This window comes from Miscanthus floridulus, chromosome 12 (genome assembly GCF_019320115.1).
Source record: "Miscanthus floridulus cultivar M001 chromosome 12, ASM1932011v1, whole genome shotgun sequence".
Lineage (NCBI taxonomy): Eukaryota > Viridiplantae > Streptophyta > Magnoliopsida > Poales > Poaceae > Miscanthus > Miscanthus floridulus.
The window spans coordinates 20,801,631-20,820,814 of record NC_089591.1 but is presented as its reverse complement, the minus strand read 5'-3'; the positions used below and the strand labels follow the sequence as shown (position 1 = coordinate 20,820,814).

At 48.1% G+C, this 19,184-nt stretch overlaps 1 pseudogene; it reads right to left on the bottom strand.

Moving 5' to 3' along the window:
- LOC136498644 (uncharacterized) overlaps window positions 1–2,617 on the bottom strand; it is a 59,067-nt pseudogene extending 56,450 nt beyond the window's left edge.
- Between the last annotated feature and the right edge of the window lie 16,567 nt (window positions 2,618–19,184).

Sequence of the window (19,184 nt, the reverse complement as noted above, 5' to 3'; positions counted from 1 at the left end):
AATCTAAAAAAGATAACAGCTATGCATAGACAAAGGCAGTACTTGTGCATGATGCAGGTCTGGCTCAATGTGCTTCCTAAACAATGGAAATATACTGTCGATCAGATAGTCCAATGAGCAAGAATCTCCAATATCATGCTGAACTTTAGAAAGCAGGCTAAAATGAACACCACCAACCTGAAAACTCATATGCAACTTGTATGGTTACATAACAGGTAATATTATTGTTCTGTGAGAATGTAAGTCTCAAAAAAGTAACTTATAGAAAGTAAGCAATTATCATGTTTACCACAGCAACCCGGATATCAAGCAATGATCGTAGCGTTGAAAGCAGAGCATACGCACCATCGACAATCACCTAGAAGAACTTGTATCAGAAGACAATGACATGTTAAAGATTTTGAGAAGTATAGCATGTATTGCTGAGATATTGCACCACTCCAGATGAAGAAATCCTCAGTTGTCTCCATCCAGTGCGTTTCTTCTCTTGAAAATCAACTAGTGGCACCATTGTATCTTTACCCTTCACAAGATCCTGCTCGATAGACATGACTGTAAGGGCACTAATCAACACCAAAAAATAGGCAGAAAGTTATCAATAAAATTTGTGCAATTAACACCTGAACTAAACAAATGGCATAAAATCAAAATTGCACAATTAGCATCTGAAATATTGAGCCAATCAATTGTGCTAAGTCCCCTAACAAAAGCAAACGTCACTTTTACAAACTTTGGACAAATCTACAACTATGCATATAAGGCCCTGTGTGGCACAACTCTAGCCCTAGGAAATCTGATTTCCTAGACCTGGTCACCTGTAGCTCTAGAAAATCCTAGATCTAGAGCTGCAGGCATGTTAAGTGCATTTACATGACTCATTTCATTTGTGTTTTAGATCAAATAAAAATATTTAAACCACTTTAATTTAATCTACAAACTATAGATGCAGCATAGATCTCGGCTATGTAACACGGATACGCCAGGGAGGTGCCATATCTTGGAGCTAGAGTTGTGCCAAACAGGCCCTAAAGATCAAGTGGCAAACCATCACTGTAAAATACCAAAACCATGGGTAGCCAGTCTACCGACATTTTCAAAAGCCAAAACATTACAAAGCCATGGTAGGGTTGGGGATGTCAAATCTTGCACAAGCTACATATTTCCATGTTCCAATATACTAATTAAGAGATTTGAAGCATTATAAATTCACAGGCTATTAGATCAGAACCAAGGGGACTGGATTTTACATATACTGGCACCACTATTTATTTGGTGATGATGCACGTGAGTTCCCGTCGAAGATAACACTGTTGGCACTTTATTTATCTTATCAGATAATTTCAGTTCTTATCATGCCTAACAATAAAAAACCCTAAAATGCTTCAGAAAAAGAAAATATTCAAGCCTAAATGTCCTCATTACCATTGTGTGTAATCAGCCTTACTAAGGAAACTGCAAAGATCTAATACAAGGATAAGACATACCCTTCTAATTCAGTTGCATGTAATCACAATTTATCAGCTGGCTAACAGTTGAAAAGCAAAGGTTCAATTTGTTTTTCCCTTCGCAGTCAATGACTAGAGAATCATAACCAAAGTCCAAAAGGCTGTTAAATTGCCACGTAATCGTCAACTAGTCGTATAGCAAAACCTTTTACCCCAAATTCAACAAATGTGACCCTATGCGGACACGGTTTTACAATTCAATTCAAACTCATAAAGGACTGGAAGAAATTGACAGCAAAAAGAAAAACATTGTACACTTCTGTTTCGGCAAACAAGTCCACTCCCCCAACCCAAAATTAATTAGCCCTACCAATGCTACAATCGGCAAGAACATTAAATCCCACCATTTCTCAACAGACCCTGGCCCGTCATTAAAGCAATCAGCTCGTGAGCATCGAACCAATCCCACCCAAATCCCAACGGGTCGTGAAGAGCAAGACCGAGACCCAACCTGGAGGTTGCTAGCAAGTGCGTCGAAATCGATGGCGTCGACGTCGCTGCTGCCGTCGTCGCCACCAGCTGCTGTACGGTAGTCCTCCATGGAGACGATCACGACGCACCCTAGCACCGACGCCACCTTCTCAGCCAAGCTGCGCAGCACAAAGCCACCAAATAGCACGTTAGCAACAACAAATCACCAACCGTCCCTAAAAAATGGCGCGATTAATCGAGGGGAACGGATAACGCCGCCGCCGATACCTGGTCTTGCCGGAGCCGGTGGGTCCGCCGATGCCGACGGTAACGACGTGGCCGTCCTTGCGCGCACGCAGCTCCTGGATCGCCTTCACGAGGAGGTAGTACCCGCGGTCGAAGGACTGGGGAAAGAGGTAGAGGAAGGGATTAGGACATTAGATCGAGGAATGGATGATGAGAGGAAGAGACGAGAGGGAGAAGGTTTACCACGTGGAGGGGGAGGGATTGGAGGATGGAGGAGGATGCAGCGGCGGAGGCGGAGGTCGGAGAGGGAGGGGAGGAGGTATGGTCGAGGAGGAAGTCGCGGCCGCCGGCCTCGAGGCAGCGCTGCACGAGGTCGGCGTCCATGGCGACGCCGGCGAAGGTGGAGTGCGGAGGAAGAAAGGAACGGAGAAGTGTTTGTTGCTCTTATTTTTTATTTAATTTTTTTAGATTGAGGAAGCGTTTGTTGCTTGTAAGTTTTTGTTAGGAATAGAACTGCCGCTGCTTGACGGGCTGGGCCGTACCGGAAAGAAGGACCCGTGGGCCAGACTGCAGGTACCGTTGATTTTTTTTTTAGCCTAAGGTCATGTTTGGAAAGGTTGTTTTGGACCTTGCCTTTTTTTTAATGCTGTCCAATTCATCTCAGTCTATATGTATTGTGGTGGAGTAGGGTGAATTTTAATTTAAGTTTTGCTCTAATGTCTTATGCACGTTAACACATGTGCACATCCAAACAAAGTTTTGGAAATACTGTTTGGATGAATTGTGAGCCTACTTAAATTACCCTCAGATTGGGCTAAAACCGGCGGAAGAAAATTGTCATGTGAAGAGGCCTGGAGAAAATATTACGACAACTATCGGGCTTGTCTTAACTCAGGTCTCGTCCGCATCGGAGGCAACCCGCGTCAGCAACATCCTTAGCGGCGGTCGATAGTTTTGAAGCTTGATTCCTCGGCGTGGAGAGCACATTGGCGGTGGCTACTATGACCGGTGGATCCATGACATGCACGAGTACATCGACATCGGTTGTGACAGCGGGCAAATCCATGGCGAGCGGCAGTGAGGATTGACACAATTGAATCTACGACAATGACAACCAAATTAGCAGCATTGAAGGGCAAATCCAAGGAACATCGACCAAATCAGCAAATCCACGGCCACGGTGACCAAATCCGCAGCAAATTCCTCGAATTGCTTCTAATCTCCATCACCTCATCACCGCCCATCTCCTTTTCTTCTCATGCTATGGAGCCTCGATAGCGATGAGGGAGCAGGGGATGGCAGAGAGATTGTGCTGCTACTGGTGTATGTATCATTAAGATCTAGTGCACAGAGATGCGCCATGCAGCGGATGGAGGGGGGTTTGGCAGCTCGACAGTACCTAGGCAGAGTTCATGGCCATGCATAGCCTCAGCGTCAGCTACAGTTTGGTGTTCAGGCTTGAGCGACACGGGTGGCCATGCTTAGAGTTGAGAAATAATTCAAGTAGACCAAATGCAAATTTACAAGGGAAAAGTTTTACAAGGGGTTTCTCTTGTGCAAGAAAATAATACAGCCCGCAGAAATTCCAAACATGGCCTAGAAGTCCTCGTCAATCCGGGAGCAAGAACAGTCTCTCGATCGCACGCTCCACTGGCAGCATGAAGGGTCTCCCGATCGTCGTGCTCCCCTGGTAATATTTTTCCACGCGCTCCACTGGTAGTACGAAGGGTCTCTTGGTCGCCGTGCTCCCCCGGTAATATTTTTCCACACACTCCACTGACAGCACGAAGGGTCTCACGGTCGGCGTGCTCCCCTGGTAATATTTTTCCACACCAACAAGTGGCCCTCCGACTCTCACGCTCATGCTGTGGTTCTCACACACGCTCACCATCTCACCCTAATCAACATCCATCCATGAAACCACGCTCACAATCTGACCTTGATCCCCATCCATCCCAAAAATCGGGTCAACAATCACGTAAGCCCTCATAATATCACACGTCACCCAACATATGCATTCCTTACCTATGCAGAGGCTCTAACCTATCTCGCCAGTCGTCATCTGCTGGGAACACCACCGCCACCACCTGTTAACTCCAGATGTCCCAACTCCGTCATCTATGTTCGTAATTTACAGCCTTCACGCACTCCGACTATACCGATGCTTTCGTTTGTTATACAACAGGTCACGCCTTTACATTTTCAACAAATAGATTTCAATACACAGTGTCATTGCTCATCTTCCCTCTCCGTCTACTGACAAACTGGTCCCGTAGAATCGAGGGATGAGGTGTGGCTCGCCCTGCCGACGAACCGGTTCCACAGAATCAAGGGATGAGGTCAAGCAATTGGCCTGTTGAAATGTCCTTATTTGGTTTTGGTAATTGAGTAACAACCCTAGGTGCACTAATTGTGTTTATGTGAGATACACAGGTGATTAGTCCATAGGTACATTTGTGTGAGCAACATATGCCATGGAGGTGAAAATGACTCGGAGATGTTGCAAAGCTCACACATGTGATGATGAAGGAGCTTATTGCACATGAGACATGACATTGAGTCATGTGATCAAGGTGGAGAAGATCAAGACATGACTTGGCTTGATGGACCGGTTGTAAGCGTGAAGGGCAAGTTGGAGGCTTTGGAGCGATGGACCGCGTGGCGATGATGCTTGAGCAAGACTTGGCGCCGATGGATGAAGGCAACGGTGAAAAGCAAGTGAAGTCAAGATCGATGAACCAATATGATCATATGATGATATGAAGTGGATCGTATCATTGTTGATCGTGTTGGTGCATATGTTGCATCGACATTGGAGGAGATGGAATGGAATGCGTAGGGCAAATATATAACCTAGGGCATTTTATTTCACCAGTTATAGGTGTGTAGAGAAGTTTATGACCGGGTTTAGGATAGATAGCCGTACTATCAAGAGGGGCAAACTTGTTTGCATATCGGTCATCTAGTGCCACTCGAGTGATCTAACTTTGCATCGTTGCTAGGATCGAGTGGCATGGCAAGTTGAGTGGCTAATCCTTTGAAAATGCTTGTGAAAATGCTAGCACACATACACATTGTGGGGGGTACGACCCTAGATACCTATGGCAGACCACATGGGCTATGCCCCTAGGGGCGGCCTAGCCCACAAGACAAAGCCTTGTGGGGTACGACTCTGCTCGGCATCTTTCGCAAGATACCAGGAAGATATCCTGAAGATACTACGAGATCTATTAGGATATGTATGATCCTAAGATTTCTATAATCTGTTATTAGTTTCCGGTTATCTCTCAGATCTAACCGACTTGTAACCCTGCCCCGGACTATATAAGGCGGGCAAGGACCCCTCCAAATTCACACAATATCATACGATAGCTAATACAAACCAACAGACCACAGGAGTAGGGTATTACGTCATACTGATGGCCTGAACCTGTCTAACTCGTGTGTCTCTATTGCCTTCTTATTCTTAATCACACGCTTCTCTGCCGATCAATCTACCTTCATAGGATACCCCTTGGAGGACTGTTGACGATATTCTATCGACAATTGGCGCGTCAGGTAGGGGTGTGCATGCCATTTCCTTGTCGAACAAGATGGCTTTTTCTGCAGGCTCTTCATCCCTCCCACAGCCCGGCTAGATCTTCATGGTCAGATCCATCTCATGGATCATCAACGCTGATGGAGTCAAAGAGTTCCTTGAGCCAGTGAAGATCAATTCTGCGCTGATCAACCCCGCACCTATGACTGTAGATCCGATCTTAGAACCGCCTCCGAGGTCGCCTTCATCGACGACTCACCGCCTGCTTCCTCGCTACTAGAGGAGGTAGATCAACAATGATGATCTGATCGCATCCATGGATCAGATTAGTCTAAAGCTCACCGATTGTCTCTTCATCGTAGAATCGGCTTTGGACACTCTAGTTTAGCGCCGACCACCCTCCGATTTAGATCTATCAGAGGCTGCTCGGGAAACTCCAGGGGTTATAGTTCTACCCTTTGGGTTCAACAATGCCGCCACCGCTTACCAAGATGCCCTAAGGGGTAGACTCGCTGACCAGGTTGGAGATGTCCATCCTCCTACCATCTAGATTGCTGACCAGCCTCCGCCAGCCATCAACATGCTCCATGTCGGTCGATGCTCCGGAGCATCCCTCCAGACCATCCTGGAGGAGAATCCAGACTCCGAGTCCCAGGGCTCTATGGAGACCACCGCCGAAATGACCACCGAACTACTTCTTCCCCCTCCATTCTGTGGCGACGCAATCTTCAACGTCTACATCGACAGTCCCCCTAAGAACGGCGAAACCGAGGAGGAATGCACCGTTCGTGAGAACCAGAGCGTCAACCGCGCGCAGCGCCGAGCAAATGAGATTGTCCTTGCAAGGGTCGAGCAGCAGCTTGACTCGCAAGGAAGGCCACTCCAATGCAACCTCGAGATGAGTTTGTCTGTGTTGATGGCCATGATATCTATAAGACCCTAAGCGCCAACCTGGCCATGGCTGCCAATGAGCTCGCTCGGCTCCCGCAGACACCAAAGGTTGCCGCAATTCTTAAAGCGGTGCATTGCCAGGTCAATGAGATCCACTAGGATTAGAGACCTTCTTACTCCACAACCTCGATTCACCGATCAATCGCCACAAGATCCGATCATTGCCCACATCGCTTCATCGACTAGCATCATGATGATAAGCAACCCCTCTAGGGCGGAGGTAGGGGCAACCGCATTGAACATCACCACCAACTCGACCAGGACGTTCGAGTGCACCTCAACAATCTTTGAGATGCATGATGATGTATCAACGAACACCACTTCGATCACCATGAAGAAGAAGTATGCCACCGCTAGGAGTACGAGCAAGAGTACGGTAACCCGGACTCAGCTCTCGAGCCGCTCACCGATGGCAACGCTGCAGACGATAGCGCCGACAACCCCAAGGGGCCCCTAGCATTCACAAGGGCGCTCCGAACACTTTAGTGGCCCTATGGTTTCAAGATCATTGGGGTTGAGCCCTATGAAGAAAGGATGAACCCAACACAGTGGCTATAGGCTTACGCCACTATTGTCTGCGCCGCCGGAGGAGATACCAGTGTTATGGCAAACTATCTTCCCATCATGCTCATGCCAGCCACCATGAGCTGGTTTACAAGCCTTGCCCCAGACTCCATCGGATCCTAGGAAGAGCTAAAAAAAGTCTTCACCGACAATTACATGGCTATGTATACTCGGCCGGGCACCAAGCATGATCTGAACTGCATCAACCAGAAGCCATTCGAGCTCCTCCGTAGCTACATCTAATGCTTTTCTGAGATGAGGAATTCTATTCCTAATATCATGGAAGCTGAGGTCTTCACCGCCTTCATCTGAGGACTCCATCACTGCGAGCTTTGCTCCAAGTTCAACCGCAAGCCGCCCATAGGGATTGGCGAGATGATCACGACTGCCAACCAGTATGCTGATGTCGAGGAAGCCGAGGTGCGTTTCAACAAGGATGCGGGCACTCATCGCCCAACACGCTGCTATGATGACCTCCTCGACGACCGACGGCAAAATGACCACCGCTACGATGACTGCAGTTACCATCGTGACAGTGGCTATGATCGGCCTAAAAGACCCAAGTCTGGTCAAAATCACCGCTGCCGGCCAGACCACATCATCGCCGCCGTCAATGAACCTCAGGCCAAGTGCAACTACGATGAGCAATACAAGAAGATCCTCGATGGCCTGTGCCCTCTCTAGAAGAACGCCAAATATAAGATGACGAACTGCGTTGGCTTGGCTAAGGAGTTCTAGGACAAAAAGCTAGACGACGACACCAACGATGGAGCTGAAGTCCGCCGACCACCTAGGGGCAATGACAATGCCTTCTAGGATAATGACAAGGTGGTCGCCACCATCTTTGGGGGCCTCGCCTCCACCGAGAGCAAAAGAAAATGGAAGCTCGCCGCCCGGTGGGTGCTCGCCATCACTACGGAAGACGCCATCACTAACCCCAGCTATCGCCCATGGTCCGAGGTCCCCATCACCTTTAGTAGGGCTGACCAGTGGGCGGACATTCCCTACACAGGGTGTTTCCCCCTTGTCCTCGACGCAACCATCTAGAAGGTGGTTTTTAGAAAAGTTCTCATCAACGGTGGGAGCACTCTGAATCTCCTCTTCGCTGGAGCCCTAAAGGAGCTGGGCCTCAAGATGACAGATCTCACACCCTCAGACTCCTCCTTTCTGGGGTGTTGTACCTAGTAGGGCATCCAAACCACTTGGAGAGATCACCCTGCTAGTATAGTTTGGCACGACAAGCAACTACCGTGTTGAGCACATCAACTTCTACGTCGCCGACTTCAACACCGCCTACCACGCCATACTTGGTCGACCAGCTCTAGCCAAGTTCATGGTTGTACCACACTACGTGTATCTGTGCTAAAGATGCCTTCGCCTGCAAGAGTCCTGGCCCTACGGGCTAACCTCTTCATTGCCTATGCCTACGAGACAAAGAGTCTCACCCTCGCCGAAGCCACCGACCTCTCCATCCAGATGGCCAACATGGTCACCAAAGCCAAGACGGTGCCCGCCGATGACATGGAGATCCCAAAGCTGGAGCCTCCACACACCCCTGCTAAGTCCAAGGAAATAAAGGAGGTCGGCCTCGGACTCGATGACCCCTCTAAGACATGAAGATTGGGGCTCACCTTAACCCCGGATAGGAAAGCACGCTCATCTCCTTCCTACGTGCCAACGTCAATGTGTTTGCTTAGAAACCTACAGACATGCCAGGGGTACCACGGGAGAAATCGAGCACTCCTTGAATATCTCGCCGACCGCCAAACCAATCTAGCAGAAACTCTGTCGATTCATGCCAGACAAGGAGGCTATTAGGGTAGAAATAAAATGGCTCTTAGCTGCTGGATTCATAAAAGAAGTGTATCATCTTGAGTGGTTAGCAAACCCCATTCTCGTTTGAAAAAAGAATAAAGAATGGAGAATGTACGTTGATTACACTGATCTTAATAAACACTGCCCTAAAGACCCCTTCGATCTGCCTTAGATAGATGAGGTTGTAGACTCCACCGCTGGCTGTGAACTACTCTCCTTCCTCGATTATTACTTTTAGCTATCACCAGATCTCCCTCAAGGATGAAGACCAGATCAAGACATCGTTCATTATGCCGTTCGGTGCATACTGCTACACCACCATGTCCTTCAGACTCATGAATGCTGGGGCGACTTATCAAAGGACTATCTAGATGTGCCTTGATCAATAGATCGGCCGCAACATCGAAGCTTATATCAATGATGTGGTCGTCAAGTCCAAGACTGCCGATGATCTTATCGCCGACCTCGAAGAAACATTCACCAACCTTAAAAGGTACTAATGGAAGCTGAACCCTTCAAAATGCATCTTTGGAGTTCCATTCGGTATACTCCTAGGCTACATCATTAGCGCATGAGGCATTGAGCCCAATCCTAACAAGGTTTCCACCATCACCAACATGAAACGACCAACATGCATCAAGGATATACAGAAGCTTACAGGCTGCATGGCTGCTTTAAGCCGCTTCATATCGCGCCTCGATGAAAAAGGGCTATCATTCTTCAAACTCCTCAAGGCTTCTGAGCGCTTTTCCTGGTCGGAGGAGGCAGACACAGCCTTCAAGCAGCTCAAGTTGTTCCTAACAAAGCCTCCGATCATGACGACGCCACGGCTAGATGAAACTCTCCTGATCTACATCGTCGCTACTTCTCGTGTTGTCAGCACAACCATTGTGGTCAAATGTGAGGAGGCTAGGCACGCCTATAAGGTGCAATGTTCGGTATATTTCATTAGCGAGGTTCTTAACGAGCCCAAGACTCGTTATCCTTAGGTCCAGAAGCTGCTATATGCCGTCCTGATTACGTCGTGCAAGCTCCACCACTACTTCGAGTATTACAAGATCGCCATGGTCACTAAGTTCCCTCTGGGGACATTCTCTGCAACAAAGAGGCCAATGGCCGTATCATCAAGTGGGCTATCGAGCTCGACACTTACTCCATTGAATTCAGAAGCAGGCCTACCATCAAGTCTCAAGCGCTTGCTAATTTGATTGCTGAGTGTACTGAGATCCAAGAGCCCATTGCCACCACCTTCCCCGAGCACTGGGTGATGTACTTCGGCGGCGCCCTCAACATCAATGGTACTGGTATAGGCATTCTGTTCATTACACTGACCAAGGATAAGCTCTGATATGTTCTCCAGATACACTTTTCGACCTCCAACAACACCGCTGAATACGAAGCATGTCTCCACGGACTCTGTATAGCCGTCGAACTCGGCATCAAATGCCTCATGGCATACAGGGACTCTACACTGGTCATCAACCAGCTCAATAAAGACTGGTCCTGCTCTAGTGAAAAGATGGATGCATATTACGCCAAAATCAGGAAGCTTGAAGGGAAATTCTACGGTATCGAGTACCACCATGTGGTACGCGATCAAAATCAGCTTGCTGACCACTTATCTAAGTTAGGCTCCTCTCACGCTGCGATTCCACCGAGGGTCTTCGTTCAAGATCTTCTAGCACCATTCATTAAGGAATATAATGAAATTCAGGAAGTTCCCCTACCGAGCAGCTGGTAGTTACAGTACCTTCGCCGACCGCCGATTGGAGGGAACAGTTCATCAAGTACCTCTCCAGTGCCGAAGTACCCGCCGATAAGACTGAAACCAAATGCCTTATCCATTGAAGCAAGCATTATGTACTTGTGGATGACAACTTGATGAGGAAAAGTGCCAAGGAAGGGATACTACAAAAATGCATCACCTAAGAAGACATAGTGAAGCTACTTCTCGAAATTCACTCTGGTTCCTACGACAACCATGTGGCCTCGAGAACACTGGTCGGCAAAGCTTTCTGAGCTAGCTTGTACTGGCCCATGGCCATCTCTAATGCAGAAGACCTCATCCGACATTGTGAAGGATGCTAATTTTTCGCCAAGCAAATACATGTGTTGGCACAAGAGCTGTAGACCATCCTAGCTTCCTAGCCCTTCACATGCTAGGGACTAGATATGATTGGGCCTTTCAAGCTAGCACCAGGTGGTTTCCGATACATATATGTCGCCATAAAAGTTCTCCAAGTGGATCAAGTATAAACCGCTCGTCTCAGCTACTGCAAAGAAAGCAGTCGAGCTCTTCGAAGATATCATCCACAGATTTGGTCTCCCGAACAACATCATCACCAACCTTGGAACTACATTTACTGGCCATCACTTTTGGGACTTCTGCGAAGACCGGTGCATCTTCGTCAAATACGTCTCCGTTGCCCATCCTAGAGCCAATGGTCAGGTCGAACGGGCGAATGGCATGATCCTTGATGCCCTAAAAAAGAGGCTATATTAGAAAGAAGAAAAGCATCCGGGTAGATGGCTCAAGGAGCTACCAGCTATGGTCTGGGAGCGCACTCAAGCTAGTCGTAGTACCGGTGTGTCTCTATATTTCTTGGTCTATGGATCAGAAGCCATATTACTAGTGGATATTGCCTTCTGAGTACCTAGGGTGGAAAATTATGATGAAGAGCAAGCTGTAGCTGTTCGGATAGAGGACGTCGACAGGGACAAGGAAGAATGCCTAATCACCTACGTCCGCACAGCCAAATATCTAGAAGTACTACGGAGGTACTACAACCGCAACATCAAAGGTCATTCATTTGTTGTCGGCGACCTCGTTCTCCATAGAAAACAAAAGACCAAGGGAATGCACAAGCTATCCTCCCCCTAGGAAGGGCCTTACGTCGTTAAAGAGGTTACCCAACCAGGTGCTTATCGCCTATGTGACTTAGATGGAATCGATATTCCCAATTCATGGCACATCGAGCACCTCTACGTTCTATCCTTGAAACTCCCCAGATATGTACTCTCCACTTTGTGATGAATAAAATTTTGGTCTCCATAATTTGTCTCCACTTTTTCTCCATTACCGTTTAATCTCCACTTATGGTCGCTGAGCTCTACACTACTCTATAACGAACTCCAATACAAAATCACCATCGTATTTCGCCAAACAAGTTCTCCAAATCATCGAACACATTTCTCCAAATCGCCGAACATGTTTCTCCGAATCACCATCGTATTTCATCAAACAGGTTTCTCCAAATCACCGAGCACTTTTCTCTAAATCTCCAACATATTTTGCCGATCAGTGAGCAGCATATGTTCTATTCTATTCTTCTATGGAAAAGACCTAGTCTCCGATCTCTCCCTACACGTGCTATGGGCTTCGCGCTCTACGTTATGGGTGGTTGACTGTGGTTCCTTGGTCATGCCTATTGCTCCTACACATGCACGGGCTCTGCGCTAGACGTTATGGACTATGGGCTAGCCAAGGCCGAGAGCTCAGTAAAGAATTAACTGCTTAGACGCCACTTATACTATGTTTATCTCCAAGTATTTCGCCAACCGCCGAGCAGCACATGTTACGCTCTGCGCTCTTTGGAGAAGACCCAGTCTTCAATTTCTCCCTACATGTGCTACAGGCTCTGCGCTCTATGTTATGGGTGGTCGGCTGTGGTTCCTTGGTGATGCCTGTTCCTCCTACACGTGCACAGGCTCCGCGCTCGATGTTATAGAATATGGGTTAGCTAAGGCCAAATAGTTTAGTAATGAACTAACTGCTTGGATGCTACTTATATTACGTATAATTGCATTAGGGTTATTACTACAACGATTTTTCGCCGCAAATACGAGCAAGCTACATTAACATGCACTTTATAACATTTATACAAATACATAAATGTTTTCTGTGCTCTCACGCGCTCTAACTACCCTCTCCAGATGTTACAGATAATACTCTTTGAGCAGATCACCGAGCTCTACCATCGCTGTCTGTCTCGCTAAATAGGTCGATGTCGCTGGCCAGATTCTTCACCGCATCCTCCACCTCATCCTCTAGCTGCTGGGTCTTTGCCTCACCCATCCCTTCGACAAATCCAACACCTATCACCTGTAGGTCAACGGATGGATAGTGGGACCAAACCACTATAAGAGCATGAGTAATGGTGGTAACAACGGCGTCACAGTTGAAGCTCTCCCATGTCGTCTTGCACCTTTCGATGATGATGTCTAGATGCAGTGGCCTGCATTTAGGCTAAGGAGCCACCTCTAGGTCGACGCAGTCGAGCACTGGTTTGACTTTGGCAACTATGGCATCAAATTTGTCCCTCTGGGTCCAGGCATCCTGCTCTAACACATTGAACCCTGTCTCCTTCGCCTTCTCCTCTCGGAGTTGTTCAAGGGCCTGGCGTAGCTGGCCGAGCTCCACGTCTTGCTCTACAAGCACAATAGTAATCACCAAAAATATGGCTGTTCAGCAATACAATGTACATTCATCGATATATTGTACCTGCTTTCTGTTTGGATATGCTTCTAAGCTGCTCGAACTTCTGCTCCAGTTGTGTGGAAGCATTCGTCTACTGCTTAGACTTGCCCCGCAGCGTCTCAGACGTAGCCGCCAGTGGCTCGGATGTAGCCGCCAGCTGCTTGGACAGGACCCCCTTCTGGTACTCCAGGTCCCACGTGTTGGACTCAGCAAGGTCTCGTTCGCACTAGGCCCTCTAGATGTTCTTCTCCATAAGGTTCATCGCCTCCTTGAGTTTTTCATTTTCCTTGGTAAGGGGTTCCATCCTCTTTATTAGCTAGCGCCGCTACTCGGCAGTCCGAGTTATTCCCTGCAAAAATGCTAAGATTATGAAGAAGAACTCTGGTCTCCAACGTTAAAGAGGAGCATTCCAGACGTATTACTGACCTTGATCTGTTTCATCACCCTAGCAAGGGCAGACTCCAATCTGCTAAGCTCCCTGGTGGTGTCCTCCTCCTCCTCAATAACCACCACCTCATCGCTGCGCTTTTGGAGGATTCGGATAGCTTGGGGTCGAGGTTCATTACACTCGATCTCCTCCACCTCGTCCTCCTCCGCCGTAGCTAGGGGGCATCACTTGGGGCGTCGGTGGCCAGATAGCATGTTCGACCACACCCTCTGATGCCTCAGCGAGCGCTGTCTGCTCCTCCAGCACTGTAGGCTTCTCTGCTATAGATTCTGGCAACTCCAGCCTCTACTCCTGAGGACCCGGTGGTTCATGTCGTTGCCTCAGGCACTGCCACTGATCCGTCTACTATCGATGCCAACCATTCATCATTGCCAAGTTAAGTAGAAGGAGCATTTGACTCCTCCTTAGGTTGCCGAACACCCAAGGACTCCAGGATGGGGTCCACCAGCATCTCCTCCACCTCGGGGCCAGCCTTCGGCTACTCGCCAGTCTGGACAGGCTAGGCTGGATCCTCCATACATCTCGCTCTACATCAGATCAGCTCGTCAATCGCCAAAAACAGATAAGAAATGAGGGCAAACTAACTTCAAGGCAAGGATACTTATGGCCTGGTCTACCAGTACAATTTCTTGAACCGGCACTTCATACTCGAGCCCCTAGGTGCAACTATGGGGTCGACTCCCATGCTCTAGGGTGGAGGTCCTGCTTTCTCCACTGTCGGCCTCTCCTTCACCTGCCATTCTAGGACTTCCTCTACTCGCCGCTCTAGGATTCCCGTCGCCTGCTGCTCGAGGACTCCCATCGCCTGCTGCTTGAGGCTTTCTTCACCTCTCTTTGATTGTACCTCATGCGCGTGTTGCATGGAGGCACATTTGTGCTTGGTGGAGGAGCCACTAGCACATCATCGTTGTCGGACACTGCGGCGCTCCATGTTCGAGTGTTCTGGTCACCTCCAAGTGAGATGCCGCTCGGCTTGAGGGAAGCAGCACTCACTGTTTTTCTCTTCTTTTAGGCCGGCTAGTCTGTCGCTGCCCTCTTTCCTCAGACCTTCTCTGACACCGGGGAAGGACTCTCCGTCTGACCAGCGTCCGTGCCTCTGAACTCTGATGAGGCACTAGCCGCATCTTCTTTAGGCCGAGCCGGTGGTCGGGCGTCTACTCCCCTTAGCCAATCACCCCTCGGCATGCCTGAGAAGTACACTGCTCTTTCCTGTGAATAGATCTTTGCATAAGTGATTCAGTTCACTACTCGGCAATGCTACAGGATTAAAAGTATTGGGAACAAACAATCGAGATGGTTACCTAAGGGGACAGATTCATGCAGTTAAAAGGTCTTGTCTACCCCGACACTCAAAAGGAGGCCAATGAAGTGAATAGCTCTATGGCCCGCTCTACAACCTCATCTTTCGATAGCGCCTCCGACCTCTCTCGGGTGCCGTCGGTGTCTCCCTTAAAGTCAAAGCCCGTGTGGGCCCTCTCCTTGCAGGGTTGGATGCGACACATTATGAAGCACGCCGCTACTAGTCCACTGTTGGTTTTCACTCCCTTTATTAGGCCAAGGAGCTCCATCACTTGCTCCATATCAGCACTATTTGGCCTCTCTGACCATCTCTTCTAGCTCTCCAGGATGTGGTCAGCATCGTAGTGGATTGCAGGATGGCTTATGTAACACCCTCGGTGTTACATTGTATAGTTTTTGCTAAAACACTACATGAGCATCATACTTATGTGTAAATGTGGGTAACGTAAAGTATAAATCAATGTACGACACTTGAAACATTTATCCGAAACAAGAAACAAATGTTACATTTCACATCGCTTTATATCGTTAGTATTCTAAGCGAATTTTTATCGAATAAAATGATGTAGAACGTGTATGCGAACTTTAATAAAAGTTTGTAGTACGTACTTCATAGGCGACGATGAAATATGTATGGTCGAGGACGAGGTTCACAAGCTAGTATATCAAGAAGCTCAAAAATTGAATTCAACATGAAACCATCCGAAGTTTAAGTCATTTCATGTAAGTTTGAAAACGGGTCGACGAAGCCACGTTTGGCAATTTTTGTAGAGAGATTAGCTTAAGAAGTTGCATGATGTCATGGCATAGATCGATAGATCTACATACCCTCTAGCGTATAGAAGAATTGGTTTGGCATTTGGACCTTTCGGTAGGGTTTTGCGATAGCTTTAAAAACCGTGCACGTCACCTATTTCAAACAGAGCCCGCACTGGTCGTGGTCACCACCATTGCTTGGTTTGGTGCCGCTGCTGGCTCGCTCAACGCGTGCCACAGCACCGGCCGCATCCTCACTACCGCCCTGTGCAAGCACATCGTGCGCATGGTCCTGGCGCTGCTGCCTCGGCTGCCTGCTGCGACGCACTATCGCGTGGTTCAGTCGCCGCAGCTAACGCGCTACGTCTGGGACGCCGCCCACGCCCTACCCTGCTCTAGCTAAATGTGCATTAGGTCCCACGCTACTACTGCGGGCAGACATATATGCCCGACACTCACACACACGTAAGCGCACTGCACCTGGGTCCTGGTAGCTCTGCTTCCCATTTAGCGTGTTCGCCGTGGCTGCTGCTCATGTCACGTCGCTCGCATTGCGTGCTGTCTGGCGCTACCGTCCTGGTGCTGCTCCCGTTGACGTCAGCTATGCGCATGCGTGGGCTCGTCCGGCTTGTCATGTTCTCATGCTTGCGCTCAAGGCCACGCCAAAGGTGCCAGTCACTTTGCCTATAAGGTCATCAGCCGGCCAAACCACGCCAAGCAACCAAATCGATGCACTGCCCTTTTCTGTGTATCGTGCATGTGTGGTGGTCACATGGAAGGACGTCATCGTGCCAAACCGATCACTGTGGCGGTGGTACATAGGAAGGACATCAATTTGGAATTCTGTCGTCGCCGGCCACCATAAGTCCTTAGGAGTCACCACTTAAATTGGCCTCAATCACTCCACCATTTTCTAATTAACCGTGCCCACTATGAGCCCAAATAGTTAGCGTGTGAGTGAAGCCGTCCTAGCTTTTGTTTAGCCTTCAGCGAGGTGAGACAGGGCGTTTCCCTCACGGCAGTCTGCCATGGCCACTTGAGCGGGCCCATCGCCAGAGCATCGTGGGGTGCTTCGCCATTTCAATTAGGTTGTGCCTTGAGTAATAGTTGACTTGGTTATCGCAATCGTGCAGTGGTTTTGTCGGCGGAGCAGCGGGTCACCAGAGATGCCATCGCTGTGCTCGCCGGGAACTAGTGTCACCCCATGTTCAAGGCCAACCGTCTTGTCGAGCCCCGTGCCTTTGCCCAGTCTGTCTGTCACACCGCTAGTGAGGTCCTCTTACTCCTAGAGTACCTGGTTGACTTGATTAGGGTAGAAGTGCGCTAGAGAGCGTGGCCGTCCCTAGCGGACGTAGGTAGGTGCCGTTTTTGTGGCCGACCCGTTTGAAGGTAGTATCAAACCAATTAGAACTGCTACATTGTTCAACACAACCTGCTGGTGGTCACTGAGTAGTATTTGAGGCGTTCGAATAGATGATTTCGCCGGTGTCGGGCTACCACGGCCAGTCACCGTGGCGTGTGGCCACACCTGCGTGGTGCGCCATTCTGAGCGTGTGTTACCTTAATCCGTTGCGCATGGCACGTGGAAGCTCGTGGGGATGCTGGTGTGTGCCGGCATGGTCGGTGCTCGCTGGCATTTGGCCGGCGAGGTCGCGGCTCTGTTAAGTCCGGCCAGGGGCATCGCGACGTGAATTTGAAGGAAATGAAGGGGTTAAGTGCTAGAGTCAGTGAGAGGAGGGAATAGTGGAATGGACTGCGCTGTCATTTGATGGGAACTTGAGGGCTATTTTGCATATTATGGCACATGCACGGGTCATTCCTGCCGTGGGCTGTCGTCCGGCTAGGCCGCGCCCACGCGTGGGCTGTGCTGCGCACGTGTGTCGCACCATTGTGGGCCGAGTCGCGTGAGTTGGGCCGTGGGTTAGAAATTGGTTTCTTCAATTTCTAGTAAAATAGAAATGCTTATCTAATTTAGTTATGAGTTGAACTTTGATAAATTGTAGTAAATTCGGTAGGTGTCCAAAAATAGTGAAACCAAGTTTGTTAGGTTTGCAAAATTTCCATCTACCTATTAGTGCAGTTAGATTACAGTTAGCCATGCAAATGGTAGGTTCGGAAATTCAAAAACTAGAGAGCTAATATTATGTAGATTAATATTGTCGGAATATTTGTGAAAAATTGGTAATAGCTATAGATATAATAATTTTATAGTGGGCTCACTAGGTTATTATGTACTTGCTGTAAATTTTGTAGTCCTAAAATAGGATGCTAAATAGAGTAGCTATTACCCTTGCCTTATCATATATAGCGTAAATTAGCAATAGGAGTAAGAACACCTATAGTTGCTATAATAATAATGAATGCCATATTTCAAACTTGTTATCAGTAACAATTGATAGCTTAGCACCGTGGTCGGTAGCACTAGCTTAGTAGCTAAATCGATGTACTTTTATTTTAAGAGTTGTTGTTATATTCCTAAGCATTACATCATCATTTCATGTAGATCATGAGCTGGTAGACTTCGTACCCGTCGGTGAGCCGAAGTACGATGAGGTGATCGAGGAGTACGAGGAGGAGATACTTGTGCAGGAAGGAGCCCCAGAGCCTATTGGTGCTAACCTTACTGACCCGTCGCCTAACCAAGGCAAGCCCCGGTACATAACCCCTATTTTAATGAGCACTGAATATATATATATATATATTATATATATATATATATATATATATATGTGTGTGTGTGTGTGTGTGTGTGTGTGTGTGTGTGTGTGTGTGTGTGATGTGCATTTAAGTTACAAGCATTTTATGAAAACTACATGCATAAATATATCTACCTATGAGTCCTACTAGTATAGGTCGAGTAGTTGTTATGCTCAGGATATCGATAGCGTGAGTAACCTGCCGTTACTCGCAAGTAGATGATAAATATGATCACTTATGATTAAAATGTGTAAAGGTAATTAGTGACTGGGCAGGGATTTGGTTTGGGTATTGGTGGGTGTAAAGGGTTGTGTCCTGCGGCCAACAGGGCATAGCTTGGTTACACTTTTTTTCCTGTCTATGTCGATTAAGGACCGGTCATTACATATGACTCTAGGCAAGTCATAGATTTATTGTCCCGAGTGCATACTTGGGTATGGGCACAGGGAAGACTTGTTGCTCTCTTGTCATAGATCC